The sequence below is a fragment of the Pongo abelii genome, chromosome 6 (genome assembly GCF_028885655.2).
Source record: "Pongo abelii isolate AG06213 chromosome 6, NHGRI_mPonAbe1-v2.0_pri, whole genome shotgun sequence".
Classification (NCBI taxonomy): Eukaryota; Metazoa; Chordata; class Mammalia; order Primates; family Hominidae; genus Pongo; species Pongo abelii.
Window position 1 is genome coordinate 110,292,053 of NC_071991.2, and position 19,264 is coordinate 110,311,316.

The window sequence follows — 19,264 nt, forward strand, 5'->3', positions numbered from 1 at the left end:
TCAATTCTCCAAGTAAAAGTCATGCAGTAGCTGAATGTGTAAGGAAACAAGATCCAAGAAACCTACTTAACCTATAAAGACTCAATAGACTGAAAGGGGTTGAAAAATATATTGCATGCAATTGGAAAGCAAAAAAGAGCAGAAGATATATCAGATAAAATAGACTACAAACCAAAGACTGTAAAAAAAAAAAAAAGACAAGGGAGGTTTCCATATAATAATTAAGGAATCAATTCAGCAGGAGGATATAACAATTATAAATATTTTATGCACTCAACAGCAGAGCTCCCAAGTATGTAATGCAAACATTAGTAGATCTAAACGGAGAGATAGAGTGCAATAGAATAATAGTAGGGAACTTTAATACCCAACTCTCAATCTAGACAGCAAATCAACAAAGGAATAGTGGAGTTAAACTACACACTAGATCTAATAGGCCTAATTAACATTTATAGAACATTTCACCCAGTGCTGCAGCATACACGTTCTTTTCATCAGCACATGAGACATTCTCCAGAGTAGACCATGTCGTAATCCACAAAACAAGTCTGCACAAATTTCACCACAATAGAAATTATACCAACTATCTTTTTTAAAATTTTTTATTTTCTTTTTTGAGATGGAGTCTTGCTCTGCACCCAGGCTGGCATGCAGTGGCGCAGTCTTGGCTCACTGCAACCTCTGCCTCCAGGGTTCCAGCGATTCTCCTGCCTCAGTCTCCCGGGTGGCTGGGATTACAGGCATGTACCACAATACCCAGATAATTTTTGGGTTTTTAGTAGAGACGAGGTCTCCCTATGTTGATCAGACTGGTCTTGAACTCCTGACCTCAGGTGATCCGCCCACCTTGGCCACCAAAACTGCTGGAATTACAGGTGTGAGCCACCGTGCCCAGCTTCAAGTATCTTTTCTGACCACAAAGGAGTAAAACTACAAATCAATAACAAGAGGAGCCTCAGAAAATACACAAACACATGGAAATTAAACAACATGCTCCTGAATGACCAATGGGTCAATAAGGAAATTAAGAAGTAAATTTAACAAATTTTTGAAACAAATAAAAATGGAAATACAACATACCAAAATCTATGGGATACAGCAAAAGCAGTACTAAGAGGGAAGCTTATAGCAATAAAGTCTTATGTAAGAAAAGTAGAAAGACTTCAAGTAAACAACCTAATGATGCACCTCAAAGATCTAGGAGAGCAAGAACAAACCAAACCCCAAATTAGTAGAAAGAAAGAAATAATAAGGATCAGAGCAGAAATAAATGAAATTGAGACTAAAAAAATACAGAAGATCATCAAAAAGTTGTTTTTTTGAAGATAAAATGGACAAACCTTCAGCTAGATTACTTAAGAAAAAAGAGACAATGGGGTTTTCTAGATATACTATCATGTCGTCTGCAAACAGGGACAATTTGACTTCCTCTTTTCCTAATTGAATACCCTTTATTTCCTTCTCCTGCCTAATTGCCCTGGCTAGAACTTCCAACACTATGTTGAATAGAAGTGGTGAGAGAGGGCATCCCTGTCTTGTGCCAGTTTTCAAAGGGAATGCTTCCAGTTTTTGCCCATTCAGTATGATATTGGCTGTGGGTTTGTCATAAATAGCTCTTATTATTTTGAGATACGTCCCATCAATTCCTAATTTATTGAGAGTTTTTAGCATGAAGGGTTGTTGAATTTTGTCAAAGGCCTTTTCTGCATCTATTGAGATAATCATGTGGTTTTTGTCTTTGGTTCTGTTTATATGCTGGATTACATTTATTGATTTGCGTATATTGAACCAGCCTTGCATCCCAGGGATGAAGCCCACTTGATCATGGTGGATAAGCTTTTTGATGTGCTGCTGGATTCTGTTTGCCAGTATTTTATTGAGGATTTTTGCATCAATGTTCATCAAGGATATTGGTCTAAAATTCTCTTTTTTTGTTGTGTCTCTGCCAGGCTTTGGTATCAGGATGATGCTGGCCTCATAAAATGAGTTAGGGAGGATTCCCTCTTTTTCTATTGATTGGAATAGTTTCAGAAGGAATGGTACCAGCTCCTCTTTGTACCTCTGGTAGAATTCGGCTGTGAATCCATCTGGACCTGGACTTTTTTTGGTTGGTAAGCTATTGATTATTGCCACAATTTCAGCTCCTGTTATTGGTCTATTCAGAGATTCAACTTCTTCCTGGTTTAGTCTTGGGAGGGTGTATGTGTTGAGGAATTTATCCATTTCTTCTAGATTTTCTAGTTTATTTGCATAGAGGTGTTTGTAATATTCTCTGATGGTAGTTTGTATTTCTGTGGGATCGGTGGTGATATCCCCTTTATCATTTTTTATTGCATCTATTTGATTCTTCTCTCTTTTTTTCTTTATTAATCTTGCTAGCGGTCTATCAATTTTGTTGATCCTTTCAAAAAACCAGCTCCTGGATTCATTTATTTTTTGAAGGGTTTTTTGTGTCTCTATTTCCTTCAGTTCTGCTCTGATTTTAGTTATTTCTTCCCTTCTGCTAGCTTTTGAATGTGTTTGCTCTTGCTTTTCTAGTTCTTTTAATTGTGATGTTAGGGTGTCAATTTTGGATCTTTCCTGCTTTCTCTTGTGGGCATTTAGTGCTATATCTCCTTAAGCTGATAAGCAACTTCAGCAAAGTCTCAGGATACAAAATCAATGTGCAAAAATCACAAGCATTCTTATACACCAATAACAGACAAACAGAGAGCCAAATCATCAGTGAACTCCCATTCACAATTGCTTCAAAGAGAATAAAATACCTAGGAATCCAACTTACAAGGGATGTGAAAGACCTCTTCAAGGAGAACTACAAACCACTGCTCAAGGAAATAAAAGAGGATACAAACAAATGGAAGAACATTCCATGCTCATGGGTAGGAAGAATCAATATCATGAAAATGGCCATCCTTCCCAAGGTAATTTACAGATTCAATGCCATCCCCATCAAGCTACCAATGACTTTCTTCACAGAATTGGAAAAAACTACTTTAAAGTTCATATGGAACCAAAAAAGAGCCCGCATCACCAAGTCAATCCTAAGCCAAAAGAACAAAGCTGGAGGCATCACACTACCTGACTTCAAACTATACTACAAGGCTACAGTAACCAAAACAGCATGGTACTGGTACCAAAACAGAGATATAGATCAATGGAACAGAACAGAGCCCTCAGAAATAATGCCACATATCTACAGCTATCTGATCTTTGACAAACCTGACAAAAACAAGAAATGGGGAAAGGATTCCCTATTTAATAAATGGTGCTGGGAAAACTGGCTAGCCATATGTAGAAAGCTGAAACTGGATCCCTTCCTTACACCTTATACAAAAATCAATTCAAGATGGATTAAAGACTTAAATGTTAGACCTAAAACCATAAAAACCCTAGAAGAAAACCTAGGCATTACCATTCAGGACATAGGCATGGGCAAGGACTTCATGTCTAAAACACCAAAAGCAATGGCAACAAAAGCCAAAATTGACAAATGGGATCTAATTAAACTCAAGAGCTTCTGCACAGCAAAAGAAACTACCATCAGAGTGAACAGGCAACCTACAAAATGGGAGAAAATTTTCGCAACCTACTCATCTGACAAAGGGCTAATATCCAGAATCTACAATGAACTCCAACAAATTTACAAGAAAAAAACAAACAACCCCATCAAAAAGTGGGCGAAGGACATGAACAGACACTTCTCAAAAGAAGACATTTATGCAGCCAAAAAACACATGAAAAAATGCTCACCATCACTGGCCATCAGAGAAATGCAAATCAAAACCACAATGAGATACCATCTCACACCAGTTAGAATGGCAATCATTAAAAAGTCAGGAAACAACAGGTGCTGGAGAGGATGTGGAGAAATAGGAACACTTTTACACTGTTGGTGGGACTGTAAACTAATTCAACCCTTGTGGAAGTCAGTGTGGCGATTCCTCAGGGATCTAGAACTAGAAATTCCATTCGACCCAGCCATCCCATTACTGGGTATATACCCAAAGGACTATAAATCATGCTGCTATAAAGACACATGCACACGTATGTTTATTGTGGCATTATTCACAATAGCAAAGACTTGGAACCAACCCAAATGTCCAACAATGATAGACTGGATTAAGAAAATGTGGCACATATACACCATGGAATACTATGCAGCCATAAAAAATGATGAGTTCATGTCCTTTGTAGGGACATGGATGAAACTGGAAATCATCATTCTCAGTAAACTATCGCAAGAACGAAAAACCAAACACCGCATATTCTCACTCATAGGTGGGAATTGAACAATGAGAACACATGGACACAGGAAGGGGAACATCACACTCTGGGGACTGTTGTGGGGTGGGGGGAGGGGGGAGGGATAGCATTGGGAGATATACCTAATGCTAGATGACGAGTTGGTGGGTGCAGCGCACCAGCATGGCACATGTATACATATGTAACTTACCTGCACATTGCGCACATGTACCATAAAACCTAAAGTTTAATAATAATAAATAATAATAAAAGAAGAAAAAAAAAAAAAAGAAAAAAGAGAAAAAACTCAAATAAATACAATTAGAAATAAGAAAGAAAACATAACAACTGAAATCTCAAAAAAAAAAAACAGTGAATCATTAGAGACGATTATGAACAACTATACGACAACACATTGGAAAACAGAATAAACGGGTAAATTCCTGGACACATACAGTCTACCAAGATTAAACTATGAAGAAATAGAAAGCCCCAACAAACCAACAACAAGTAATGAGAATGGAAGCATTAATAAAAAGTCTCCCATCAAAGAAAAGCCCAGGACATCATGGATTCACTTCTGAATCCTACCAAACATTTAAAGAGTTATTACCAATCCTACTCAAACTCTTCAAAAAAATTAGAAAAGGGAATACTTCCAAACCCATTCTGCAAGGCCAGTATTACCCTCATACCAAAATCAGGCAAGGACACAGCAAAACAGAGAAAGCTACAGGCCAATATTACTGACAAATATAAAAATATATAAAATATATAAATATATAAAAAATATAAATATATACAAATATAAATATATGAAATGTTAAAAATCCTCAACAAAATACTAACAAACTGAATTCAACAACCATGGTCAAGTAGGATTCATCCCAGAGATGCAAGGACGGTTTAACATAAGTAAATCAATAAGTGTGATACATCACATTACCAGAATCAAGAAAAAAAAACATATGATTATTTCAGTAGATGTGAAAAGAGCATATGATGAAATTCAGCATCCCTTTATGATGAAAACCCTCATCAAACAGGTATAGGAGGAACATGCCTCAAAATAATAAGGGCCATATATGACAAACGCATGTCTACCATTGTACTAAACAGGGAAAAATTGAAGGCCTTTTCTCTAAAGACTAGAACAAGACAAGGATGCCCACTTTTACCACTATTATTCAATACAATACTGAAAAGTCCTAGCCAGAGTAATTAGGTAAGAGAAAGAAATAAAGGACGTCCAAACTGGAAAAGAAGTCAAATTAGCCTTGTTCACAGACAGCATGATCATATTATACTTAGAAAAACCTTAAGACTCCACCAAACAGCTATTAGAACTGATAAAGGAATTCAATAAAGTTGCAGGATACAAAATTAACATATAAAAATAAGTAGCATTTATATATGTCAACATCAAATAATCTGAAAAAGAAATCAGGAAAACAATCCCATTTATAATAGCTACAAAAATATAAAATATCCAGGAATCAATCTAACTGCAGAAGTAAAAGATCTACACAAGAAAAACTATAAAACTCTGATGAAATAGAAGAACACACACACACACAAAAGATATTCCATAATCATGTATTAAAATAATTAATATTGCTAAAATGACAATACTATACAAATCAATTTACATATTAAATGCAATCCATATCAAAATATCAATGATATTCTTTACAAAAAAAGAAAAACATTCTAAAATTTATTTATTTAAGCTAATTTAAAATGTGAATAATTTCTTTATTTATTTTACTTTATAAAAAAACTTTGTGGGTACATAGTAGGTGTATATATTTATGTGGTGTATGAGATGGTCTGATACAGGCATGCAATGTGAAATAAGCACACTATGAAAAATGGAATATCCATCCCCTCAAGCATTTATCCTTCAGAGTTACAAACAATTCAATTACACTATTTAAGTTATTTTAAAATGTACAATTAAGTTATTATTGACTATAGGCATCTTCTTGTGCTATCAAATAGTAGGTCTTATTCTTTCTATTTTTTTTTGAACCCATTAACCATCCCCACATACCCTCAGCCCCTCACTACTTTTCCCAGCCTCGGGTAACCATTCTTCTACTTCCTATGTCCATGAATTCAATTGTTTCGATTTTTAGATCCCTCAAATAAGTGAGAATATGCAGTTTGTCTTTCTGTGCCTGGCTTATTTCACTTAACATAATGATTTTCAGTTCTATCCATTTTGTTGCAAATAACTGGATCTCATTCTTTTTTATGACTGAATTCATACTCAATTGTATATATGTATCGCATTTTCTTTATCCATTTGTTCATGGACACTTGGGTTGCTTCCAAATCTTAGCTATTGTAAACAATGCTGCAACAAACACAGGAGTGCCAACATCTCATCGATATACTGATTTCCTTTATTTTTGGTACATACCCAGAAATGAGATTGCTGAATCATATGGCAGCTTAATTTGTAGTTTTTTGAGGAACCTCCAAACTGTTCTCCATAGTGGTTGTACAGTCCCATCAACAGTGTACAAAAGTCCCCTTTTCTCCACATCCTCGACATCATTTGTTATTGTCTGCCTTTTGGATATAAGGCATTTTAACTAAGGTGAGATGATATCTCATTGTACTTTTGATTTGCATTTCTCTGATGATCAAAGATGTTGAGCACCTTTGCATAAGCCAGTTTGCCATTTATATGTCTTCTTTTGAGAAATGCCTATTCAAATCTTTTGTCACTATTTTGACTGGAGTATTAGATTTTTTTTCCCTAGAATTGTTTGAGCTCCTTATATATTTTGGTTAATAATCTCTTGTTAGAGGTGTAGTTTGCAAATATTTTCTCCCATTCTGTGGTTGGCTCTTCACTTTTTTGATTGTATGCTTTGCTGTGCAGAAGCTTTTTAACTTGATGTCTTTCCATTTGTCCATTTTTTTGCTTTGGTTGACGGTGCTTGTGGGGTATTGCTCAAGACGTCTTTACTCAGGCCAATGTCCTGGAGATTTTCCCCAATGTTTTCTTGTAGTAGTTTCATGGCTTGAGGTCTTAGAGTTAAGCCATTAATCCGTTTTGATTTGTTTTTTGTATATGGCAAGTGATAAGGGCCTAGTTTCATTCTTCTGCATATGGATATCCAGTTTTCCCCACAGCATTTATTGAAGAGACTGTCTTTTCCCCAGTGTATGTTATTGGCACCTTTATAAAAAATAAGTTAACTGTAGGGGTATGGATTTGTTTCTGGGTTCTCTATTCTGTTCCATTGGTCTATGCTTCTGTTCTTATGCCAGTATCATGCTGTTTTGTTTACTAAAGCTCTGTAGTATATTTCAAAATCAGGTAACATAATTCCTCCAGTTTTGTTCTTTTGGCTTAGGATAGCTTTGGCTATTCTGTGTCTTTATGGTTCCATGTAAATTTTAGGACTGTTTTTTTTCTGTGAAGAATGTCATTGGTATTTTGATAGGGATTGAATTGATTTGTAGATTGCTTTGGGTAGTATGGACATTTCAATGATATTGTTTTTTCCAAACCATGAACATGGACTATCTTTCCATTTTTGGTGTCCTCTTCAATTTCTTTCATCAGTGTTTTATAGATTTCATTATATAGATTTTTCACTTATTTGATTAAGTCCTAGGTATTTAATTTTATGTGTGGCTATTATAAATGTTATTACTTTTAAATTTCTTTTTCACATTGTTCTGATTTCACATTGATCTGATTGCTGCTGATTTTTGTATATTGATTTTGTATTCTGAAACTACTGAATTTACTTATCAGTACTAATAGTTTTCTGGTGGAGTCTTTAGGTTTTTCCAAATATAAGATCATATCACCTGCAAACAAGGATTATTTGAGTTCTTCCTTTTCAATTTGAATGCCTGTTATATTTTTCTCTTCTCTGATTGCTCTAGCTAGGACTTCCAGTAGTTTGTTGCATAACAATGGTGACAGTGGGATCCTTGTCATGGTCCAGATCTTAAAGGAAAGTCTTTTAGTTTTTCCCCATTCAGTATGATACTAGCTGTGGGTCTGTCATGTATGGCTTTTAATATGTTGAAGTATGTTCCTTCTGTCCCCCGTTTTTTGAGAGTTTTTGCTTTATGAAGAATTGCTGAATTTTATCAAATGCTTTTCCAGTGTCAGTTGAAATAATTGTATGTTGATTCATTCTGATATGATGTATTGTAACACATTGATTGATTTGCATGTGTTGAACTATCCTTGAATCCCAAGGATAAATCCCACTTTGTCATGATGAATGATCTTTATAATGTATTGCTGAATTAGGTTTGCTAGTATTTTGTTGAGAATTTTTGCATCAATATTCATTAGCAATATTGGCCTGTATCTTTTTTTCTTTGATGTGTCTTTATCTGGTTTTAGTATCAGGGTAATATTGGCCTCATAGAATTAGTACTCCTCCTTTATTTTTAGACTACTTTGAGTAGGATTGCTATTACTTCTCCTTTAAATGTTTGGTAGAATTTAGCAGTGAAACCATCAAGTCTCAAGCTTTTCTTTACTGGTCTCAAGCTTTTCTCTACTGGGAGACTTTATCATGGCTTTGATCTCATTTCTTGTTATTGTTTTTTTTAGGGTTTATATTTTACTCCTGGTTCTTTTGTTAAGTTGTATGCACCTAGGAATTTGTCCATTTCTTATAGATTTTACACTTTATTGGCATATAGTTGCTCATAGTAGCCATTATGAGCCTTTGAATTTCTGCAGTATCAGTTGTAATGTCATCTTTTTCATTTCTGATTTTATTTACTTGGATCCTCTCTTTTTTTCTTAGTCTGACTAAAGGTTTGTCAATTTTGTTAAACTTTTCAAAAAACCAGCTTGTTTTATTGATCTTTTGTATCATTTTTTCATTTCAATTTCATTGATTTCTGCTCTGATTTTTATTATTTATTTTCTTCTACTAATTTGGGGTTTGGTTTGCTCTTGCTTTTCCAGTTCTTTAAGATGCATCATTAGATTGTTCATTTGAAGCTTTTTTTTCTTTTTTGATGTAGGCACTTATAGATATTAACTTCCCTGTAGTACTGCTTTTGCTGTGTCCTGTAGGTTTTGGTATGTTGTGTTTCTGTTATCATCTATTTCAATAAAATTTTCAATTTCTTTCTTTTTTTTTCTCAGCCACTGGTCATTCAGGAGCATATTGTTTAGATTCCATGTATTTGTATAGTTTCCAAAATTTATCATTATTAATTTCTAATTTTATTCCACTGTGGTCAGAGAAGATGCTTAATATTATTTTATTTTTTGAGTAAAATATGGTCTATCTTTGACAATGATCCATGTGCAAGGAAAAGAATGTGTATTCTGCAACTCTTGGATGAAATATTCTGTTCTGTAAATATCAATTAGATCTATTTGGTTTACAGTGCAGACATAATCTGGGAGGCTCTTTGGAGCTCCTCATGGGGGAAAAGTTTCTGTCTAGCCAAACAGGCAGCCCTGACTGGCATGTGGAAACATTGCTGTCAGCTTTACCACTTTCAGTCACAGAAGATACACAAAGGGACAGTAGTCTCAATAATTGTTTAAACACATTTTTAAAGGCCCATTTTTCTTCCTCCATGAAGAAACAAATTTTCTGGCCAATCTAGTGCTAAGTGCCGGAAATCTATGTTACGGCATTTTGAGTTCCATTCTGATCTAATTCAATTCTGGTGAAACAAATTTTCACCTGAAAAGCATTGATTGATTTCTCTCTGCAGTGATTCCTTTTTAAAAATGCGCTTGAAACTGGGTTGATATATCAACAGGAAGATTCTATTTCTTCTATATTTCTTGGCATCATTGTCTGTACCCAGCAAGAGAATAGCAAGGCTATCTTTGGATTATCTGTGCTTTATATCTAATCTTGTTTGAGATACTTTTTATGAGAAAAGATGAAAGTATGAAAAATGTAAATTTCTTTAGATAAAGATTTATAGGTCTCTTCTTTTTAACTATATTCACCAGTAAATTTTTTTTTTCTGTTTAGGTATATATAATGTAAGAATACTAATATAAGATAAATAACACGATTTTATGCCAATTCTAGAGTTTATACTATAGTTTCAAATTTAAAATACTTAAATGATGTTTCATGGTTTGGAAGCAATTTTGACCCTACTGCATTCTCAATTTACTGAGTCGTTTGTTGAGTAATGACTAAGTGCCAGGCATGATGCTAGGCCTGAGGACTAAGACTTTTTATTTTCAAAGATCTTAAGGGGTAGTAGAGACTGTGCACAAAAGACAGGCATTTGTAATATAATGGGATAAGTATTTGAGTGGATTTATATTCCATTTTTCCCATATTATGGGTGATATAAGAATGTAAGAAAATAACTGTGTTTTAGGAAAAAGATTGGATATGTTTGTCTGGTTCTGATCTTGATTTTCCAGCCAATTATTAAAATAATCTTGCTGTATTTATGTTCGTGCATGGGTGATGTGGGGAATAAAAACAGTCAAATTAGATGGTATTATATATATATATATATATAGCAGATTTTAGACTATAAACCATAGTATGGGTAAGTTGATGTTGATGTCATAGGTGAAATCTTTGAAAAATGTAGTGGCAATTAAAGAATTTACAGACCACAAAAACCGAACATAATGCAATGCGATATCTGTTTATACAAATCAATTACAAAAATGGTGCTGTATAACAATTTCTAAACAATGACTTATAATTAGTTGCAATTTAAAGTATTCAACAAAACTTTGAAATTCATCAACAATCCTCAGTCCTGCTGAGTGCTTCTGAAATCAACAGTTTTGCTCAAATGAAATAGAAAATTAAAGATGAAAAAGTTATATTTCTAAGAATTGGGCTTAGCTCAGAATGTAACCTTGGCCTATTCCAATCTAGGTCACACAAATTTGCACTATTATTTCTGTATAATGAAGAGATCCAAGGTATTTTTCTAATTTTTCAGTGTTGGTGGCAGAAATGGCATGGAGCAAATGTTCACTTCTGAGCAGGAATTACATCGGAAGATCATCTACTTCCTCCTGGGCTCAGCACACACCGTTCTCTCTAAAGTGCAGACCCATCAGCATCCTGTTTTTCTATCCTTTTCTTGGCTTCTCATTTTGGCTTGCTCTTCTTAGTTTAGGCTGCTTGGGAGTGAGGTTGCAACACTGTAAAAGGTGGCTTGGGTTTTTAGCTCCACACGAGAAGCTTCCAAATTTCAGTCATGAAGTGTCACTTTCTCATGCTCATTCAGTATCTCAGAGTCACACTGGGTTGGTAAACCTATTCTCATGCTCCACTTGGAAAAGGGAACCAGGGTGAGAAAAACCAATTAGTTTATCCATTAGAAAAACACACCTAATCAATCTAATGATAATAGCATACATTATATAGACAGCTAAGCCGTTTTACCTACATTATTTCATTTAATGCTCACACCAACTCTGAGATAGGTGCTACATGAATGCCACACTACTACAAAATTCCCATTTTACAGATAACAAAACAGAGGTTAAGAGGTTAAACATCACACCACCAGTAATTTTAGGAGAATAATAATACATTTTTATGTAAAAAGTATTTAATAAGCAATGTGCAATCTAAAGTTTCATCAGTGTCCAAAAATGAAAGCTTTACTGAAATGTCTAATTTAAAAAAGAATATAAATCTTTACTAATATGATATTTGCTATCAAGGCTAGAGAAATATGTTTAGAGAATCCCACTTTTTGTAGGAAAGAGAAGAAAGAAAAAGAAACTTCATAGTTGGAGTTTCAGTCTGAAATGAAAAAGGGAGAAAAATGAGCCAACCTTTTCAGAGAAGATTGTTGAAACTTCCTAGGCATAGGACTTGGTGCTGATGAGAGCCTTTTTACCATAGGAACATATGTGGAAAATCAATACTGCAGGTCACAAACCCTGTCAGTAAATTCCTGTAGTGGAGCAAAGACCATGTAGAAGTGCCAACCAGAACAGATGTCATTCTTAACTTCATTTTCTCAAACAGAGAAATGCTTGTGGATTTAAAATTGGAACAAAATCTTCACATAAGCAATCATGAATTGGCAGAATTAGGGATTCTAAGAGAAGGCCTGGAAAAATGCTGAAAAACGAATAAAAAAAGGCTTAAAAACCTGATTTTGGCAAACGTGAAATTATAGGACAGACTTTCAACCCATTTTTTTTTTTTTTTAACATTCCTGCAAAGCTGCAGTCACATGTTCTTCATCTCAGGCCCAGGCATGAGCAACGCCCCATGTCAATTCTACTAGGGCAGGGAGTGCATGATAAGCTTGAGCTGCTTGATTAGAATTATGATAGACAATATTCGTGGCATCTAGGGTGGCTCTGGTATAGCCCTATGCCCAGCAGATCTCAGTGTCTCCCTGGATTGCTATACCTGCACTGGGGCACCTGCCTTGGTTTCCAGCTAAGGTGAGAGCCATTCATTTTTGGCTATGGTCTCAACACATTTCTTGATGCTTGCCATTGAAATGAATCTCATTTGTTTTACTTTGTGCTGCTAGCTGAGGTCTTGTTCAGAGAAAACATATTTTTCATAATTGAGGTAATAATATTTACCCACTTTTGAATATTGTTTATTGCTTTGTATCTCCAGAATTACACTCAGATAATAACCTATGATGCTGTTAGAAGTAAGCTAAATTTTGTCGTGACTTTTTCCTTCATGCTAGTTATTCTCAAAACCAGTTAGTCCCTTCAGTCTGCCTGGCAGAGTTCCCAGTATGTCTCACCATGTTACTCACATTATCCCGTGGTTCTCATGAGATGGAATTACATTAGAGTGAAAAATTCCAAGGAAATAGAAAAACATTAAGAACATTAAAAATTTAACATTATAGCTCATGATCTAGAAAGGTTGATTTAAGGAAATGATTCAGTAAAGAACAAATGTGTACTTATTAAAAGTATGTGTAATGGGAGCGAGGATCTGTGTCTAGTGAAGAATGTAGGGTGAAAAGTTGTGGGGTCTAAACTTCTGAGTGAGAAAAGAGTTGCAACCTAGAGAGAGAAAAATAGAAGTTTCTGAATTTCCAGAAACAAGATAGATGTTAGAATCATACAACAAATGGGATCCTAGCAGTCATTAAATAAAATTCATTGCATAATACAGGAATTCCTTCTGTAACACTGCTGATACTGATCATCTGCCCACAACTTGAAATTTTGCAGCTCTGGGGAACTTATTACTGGTAAGTAGGCCACTTTATAGAGGAAAATAATAAAGGAATATATATTCTTCTTAATAAGTGGAAACAGGCCAATAACATGGCACTAAAGATTTTTAATGCTTAAAAAGACTTTAATATTTTTAGCAGGAAGAGCCTAATCTACAGTCTGAACTCAACTGAACATGGCTCTGGGACTCAGGGCAAACATACTACAAAAGGGAAGAACTAATACATATTTTCTAATTAGCTCAGCTACCTACCTCCATTCCAAGGACACTATTATCCATTTTTTGAGACTGACTAATGGCCAATGCATAAGATGTGAAAAGGTCAGACTGGAACCCATATTTCTTTCATCATAAAATACAAATTCATATTTCCATATTGTTACAGTATTGCTAATAGTTATTATTATTCAGTAGTCTGCTTTTATCTGGATATTTACCAGCTGGTATTTCCAGTCATTGGTGTCCTAGATATATGGGTAGAGAAGGAAACCCCATTTTTTGCAGAGGGCTGCAGCGTTGCTTAGTTGCTTATTACGTTCTTGAACAGGAGGTGTCTAAGATGTAAGGACTTTTTATTATTAGCCAGAGAGACTGCCTTACAATAATTAGCTCATGTAATTCTTATTTTGACAGATTTCTGACCCACAATATCCTAAAAGAACAATTTATGTATAATTAAGCAAGTAAGTGTGATTCCAAAAGAAAATTGTAAAATAGATAAAATTTATATTTCTAGTGAATCATAATAACAAATATTCACTGACTGAATTAATAGTCATGGTTAGTAGAGTAGAATGAAGAAATGACTTACATCCAAGAGATTACAAAAATCTAAATTCGAATATATTTAAGAGAAAAAAATAAGTGAAGAAAGAAGGGGCAAAAATGAGAACATGACAATAGATTCTACAAAGCTAGGATGCTCACAAAATCAAGCAAAGCAGCAATGACTGGACAGTGATCAATTGATGGTATTTGCAAGGAAAGGATTCTTAAATAACGATCTCTAGTGAGCTTCATGGATTTTCTGTGAAGGGTTAGGGATAATAAAACTTCTTAGAAAATTTCACTGAAATCACCATACTGTTGCCTTCTGCTTCAACATGATCACACTGGCTACTCTGATTAGGGTACTGTTTATAAAGAAGAGTGTGTATGCCTGTGTGTGCACGTGTGTGTGTGTAGAGACAATGTGTCTCTTAATGAAGACGATTTCTGCATCTTTAGAACATTTATATTCTATGTCTACTGATATCTTGTTCCAAAGTAGCTGTAGAAATAAAATTAGCTCTTTAATGGATTATATCATCATGGGAAATTAGGAAAATGTCTTTCCTCTTCCCTCTTCTGTAATTCTGCCTCTAACTGGTCATTAGGACACGTTGAGTTTTTTTAAATATCCATTTCCTCTCCTCCATTGCTGACTGTTCTTAAAGTTTGGTGCTTAATAACCTTTACCATTGCCTTCTAACTGGTTCTCTTGCCTCCTGTTTGTTCTTTCAATCTGTCTTTCATATTGCCTCTGAGTTATCTCCTGAAAAGAGAGATCTGATCCACTGGCCCCCGTTAAAAGCAAAAACAGCTTATATGGCTCCCCATGGTGGAGAGAATAAAGTTCTGCATTCCCTATTTCAACTATGAATTCTCTAGGATGCATTACTTGACTATGTTTGGTACTAATGTTCTGTGCTCTTAAAGATTTTTGTCTTTTTCCTGTTATAAAACCTTGCCAAACTGTATTGGAAATCCTGATTTACTTACTGACCTACTATGATTATATTGTTGGTCTTGTTTTAAGTTGTATTGCTATTCCCAGTAGTCACTACTATATAGTATATGAAAGTTAAGGGCTGGAACAAATTTGGCTTTAACTTGGCTTAGTTTTCCACTCCATGCCTTTCTGTGCACAGTGCGGTGCACCTGTTCCTCAACACTACCCAGCACTTCTGGGCTCTTCTGCCTTGGCACACTCTCCATGTAATGTAACCTTTCTGACCCTGTATGGTAAGACTTCACCTGTCATTGAAGCCAGACCTCTAACTGTACATTCTCTTTCAAGCTTTCTCTGATCTCATTTGTCTTCTTTACTTCTTTGGAATCCAATTGCACATTCTTTTGGACTCTACCATAGCACTGAACTCTTTCTGCTTGGAAATGCAGTTAGCTTTTAATCTCACATTTTCTCTACTTCTTTGAAAGTTTCTTGAAGATAGATGTGATGCCTAGCTCATCTTTACTGCCTTCATGGCATAGATGAAAAGTGCTAACTTTAGGAAGAAGATGCTTACTAAGTATTTTTTAAGTGGTCAAGGGAGTATTTGATGGATCAATATTTCCTCATGTGTGTTCTGCAGAACTCTATTTCTGCAGCATTTCAGTAGGTTTTATATGAAATGGAGTTCTATGGTCAAGGAGGTTTGGGAAATTCTGTGTTTAACAGAGTCAAACTGTTTTATTTTTAACTGAGATACTGATTAGAGTCTTAAATGCTGAAGTTTGTCGTTCTCTAATGGTAAAATATTTTATCCAGCATTTCCAAACTTACATGGGCTACAGAACTCTTTATTCACACACTGCCATGTTACATATAATCCAGTGAGAAGATCTGGCTGGCCCCTGTTTTACAGTTGCAAAAAGTTCCAAACTCCAAACTAAATGGCCTTGGAGTTAACTAAGTTAGAGACTAAATCTTTAACTGAGTTGACATATGAAGATGCTCTGATCTTCATGCAGCTATAGCCTTTGACTTTTGAGCTGCAGGAGGCAATATCAGTGAGACTCAGCAGGGCAAGCACTGTTAGAGGATTTTTTTAACCATTCAGGATGTCTAAATTACAGTTAAGCAGAATGTCTCAATATTATGTAATTTATCCTAGGATGCAGGCTATTATAAGGAAATTTTCACAATTAATTTTTGTTACTTGATTCCTCTTAACTTACCCACTTTGAAGATGTACATTTTGCATATTTACCATAGCATAAGAGAATCTTGAAGAACAATTTTATAGATGTGCAATTGTATGAGCTTTATACAAGAAGAATTGCAACTCATTGTTCAAAGTCAAAATGAAACAGGGCTTGATAAGTAGTTTTTCGAAAAGGAAATCATCCTGCTCCAATTTCAACACCCACATCAGTAACATGCACTATAACCTGCCCTGACAAATCACACGATATCAATAATGTCTTAGAATATAATGTATACTCAGTTTTCACTTGGAATCTGCACTAGGAAATAATGGAAGACGTTGCCTTGGGAAAATATACTTCAGTTTCTATCATTCTCTTCATCTCAAGTATAGTCTTCTGAAGAGCAGAGCTATATCCTTTGTTTCCTTTGTATGCTCCTCCAACTTGAGTGCTGTTCCGTGTACCCAGCAGGTACTCTAAAGACATTATTAGGCTGATGCCCAAGTAAGTAAGTACCTTCATTAAGTTTTAAATGCAAGAACATCTTGATGATAAGGTATGATGGAGTGTAGGGGTGGTGGTGGGCAGAAGCACCAGCCCCCTGGAGACGGAAAACAAAATTCAAAAGACCTTGATAAGCAAGAAATGAATATAAAGACGTTCTCTGGTACACTCAAAGAACAAAAATCACATTGTATAAATGTAAAATGAGTAATAAGGAGCTAGATCCAAGAACCTCAGGGAAACATGGAAAAGTCATCATGAATTATAAGAGCTCCCATGAGTCAGTAATATGGTGCTTTTAAAAACTGAGCATTTTCCCAAGGATATGTTAAAAAGGAGAATAGTAGGCAAGGTTTATGCTTGGAGTACATCTCATGTTAAATGACATACCTAAATGAGATAACCTGAGTATATTGTGAGCTAAAGAAATAAAACTCAACTGATATTTCAATTTTGTGAATTTTTCCTGCAAGATTCCTGAAAATATTGTGCCAATTAAGTCTCTTTCTAAATAATGGCAGCATTCACAAGCTCAGATCTCAAATTCCCAAGTATAATATTGGTTACAATGCAGATGAAGTATCCTTTGTGTTCTAACCATGACGAAATGACAACCACCATCCTGGGGAACTATTCCCATGTGAAGAAGAGTGACTGAATTCCTGTCCTTGTAATACTCTGGTAGCATTAGGAGCAGTATTCCCATCCTGTCAAACTGTGTGCACCTCTTTTGCTGAATATTCATTAGATTTCAGTTACACATGCTATAGGATTTCAAAGATCTGTAATGACTGAAAAAATTCATATACCTATTTTGGATAATTCATGTTGAGTATTAAATAGGAAATGAAATAAAAAGATTATTTCTCTTTTATTAACTCATTAAGACTATTGTCTAATACAGTTAAGAATTTTAAATAAAATATGCAACTGGGGAAAACTAAAGCAAACAGAGTTTTGCCATAGCTTTATAATGGTGTGTAAACTCAGTTTGTCACAAAAGGCATTTTGTTAGAGGAGAATGTGCACATCAAATATATTCTAAAACTGAGAAGTAGAAATTCCCCATTTTATACAAGGCAATCTAAAAATGTAAGGAAATAGAGATTTTGAGCAATATAACTGATATGTAGATGAGAAATATTTCAACTTTGTACTTCATAAAAGATATACATTTTCAAATTGACCATTATAAAAACCAGTTACCCTGCCATGAGGAAGCCCAAACATCTTTTAAAAAGACCCACATCAAGAAAAATGGGAACTCTCAGTCCATAGCTCCATCTGAGCTCTCAGAGGCCAGCTGCCCCCATTTGTCAGTCATAGGAGTAAGCCATCTTGAAAGAGGATTTTCCAGCACCCAGTCAAGCTGCCTACTTCAGGTTAGGCTCTCCAGAAGCAAACACTGAGATGGAGTGGGTAATACAAGTGGGTAGGAGAAATCAACATCTGTGAAAGAAAGAGGAAACGCAGGACCGAGCAGAGGAAAAATCTAAATCGTAATGAAGGTCTGACAAAGCCCTTGCCAACCAGCTATGAAGCTCTACAGTGGATTTTGCCCATCGAATTTGTTCAGTGTCAGGTTAGAATGAGCAGACCTTTGTATGCCTGCCTTGCTTAGTCATCAGATGAGAGCTGCCCTGGAAAGGATGTGACCTCCGGATGAAGCAGCTCTCTGCATCTAAGACAGATCCCGAAAGGGCTGACAGCTAGAAGTGTCTGCTAACCACACACCCCATACACCCCACAGCTGGACAGCAAGTTTTTCCTTGAAAGGGGAGGATCTTTGTGGTGCATCTCCTTATCTGCCCCACTGCCCCAGCTGATGCTATGTGGAGCAGAGATGAGTTTTCCTGGGGAGGTTTTGTTATACAGCAATAGTAACTGTGATACACCAAAACTTTTCCAAGCTATAAAATGACAAAAAAGTGAAAACTCTAATTTAATTTAGGTATTTATTTATTTGATCTCTGTATGAGTAAGGATTATTTAGGAATTTATTCGTTTGGTCTCCATAAATAATGGAAAGAATCAAAAAGAAAAAATATCAAGGAATAGACAACTCTTTAGTGTAAAAGTATCATAAAGTTTGAACAGCAAATGAGACAATATTTATAACAAAAAGTAGGCAAAGAATTTTTATCATATATGATATACTCAGACAAATCAATAAGTTTTAGTACAGAAATAGGCATGTCAGAAAAGAGATATCTGTCTATATAGATAGATAATATACATATAAAAAGTGCTCAATCTTGTGAATACATAAAGGAATACAAGTTAAAACTAAAATAATCACCAGTTTGATTTACAAATAAACAATATTAAAATAAAGTGTTAATGTTTATGTTAAGGTCATAAACATAAGGTCATATGATGTGCAATAAGGTCATTCACATTAACAGTGGAGGAAGGAGAATTTCATCAGA

General features: G+C 35.1%; 1 long non-coding RNA gene across 1 annotated transcript in view; it reads right to left on the minus strand.

Annotated features, from left to right (window-relative positions):
• Nucleotides 1–10,912: 10,912 nt before the first annotated feature.
• Nucleotides 10,913–19,264, minus strand: part of LOC134761783 (uncharacterized) — an 88,505-nt gene continuing 80,153 nt past the window's right edge. Inside the window, exon 6 of the long non-coding RNA XR_010140911.1 lies at nt 10,913–11,520. This is a non-coding gene — a long non-coding RNA (uncharacterized LOC134761783). The remainder of the gene's footprint in view (nt 11,521–19,264) is intronic.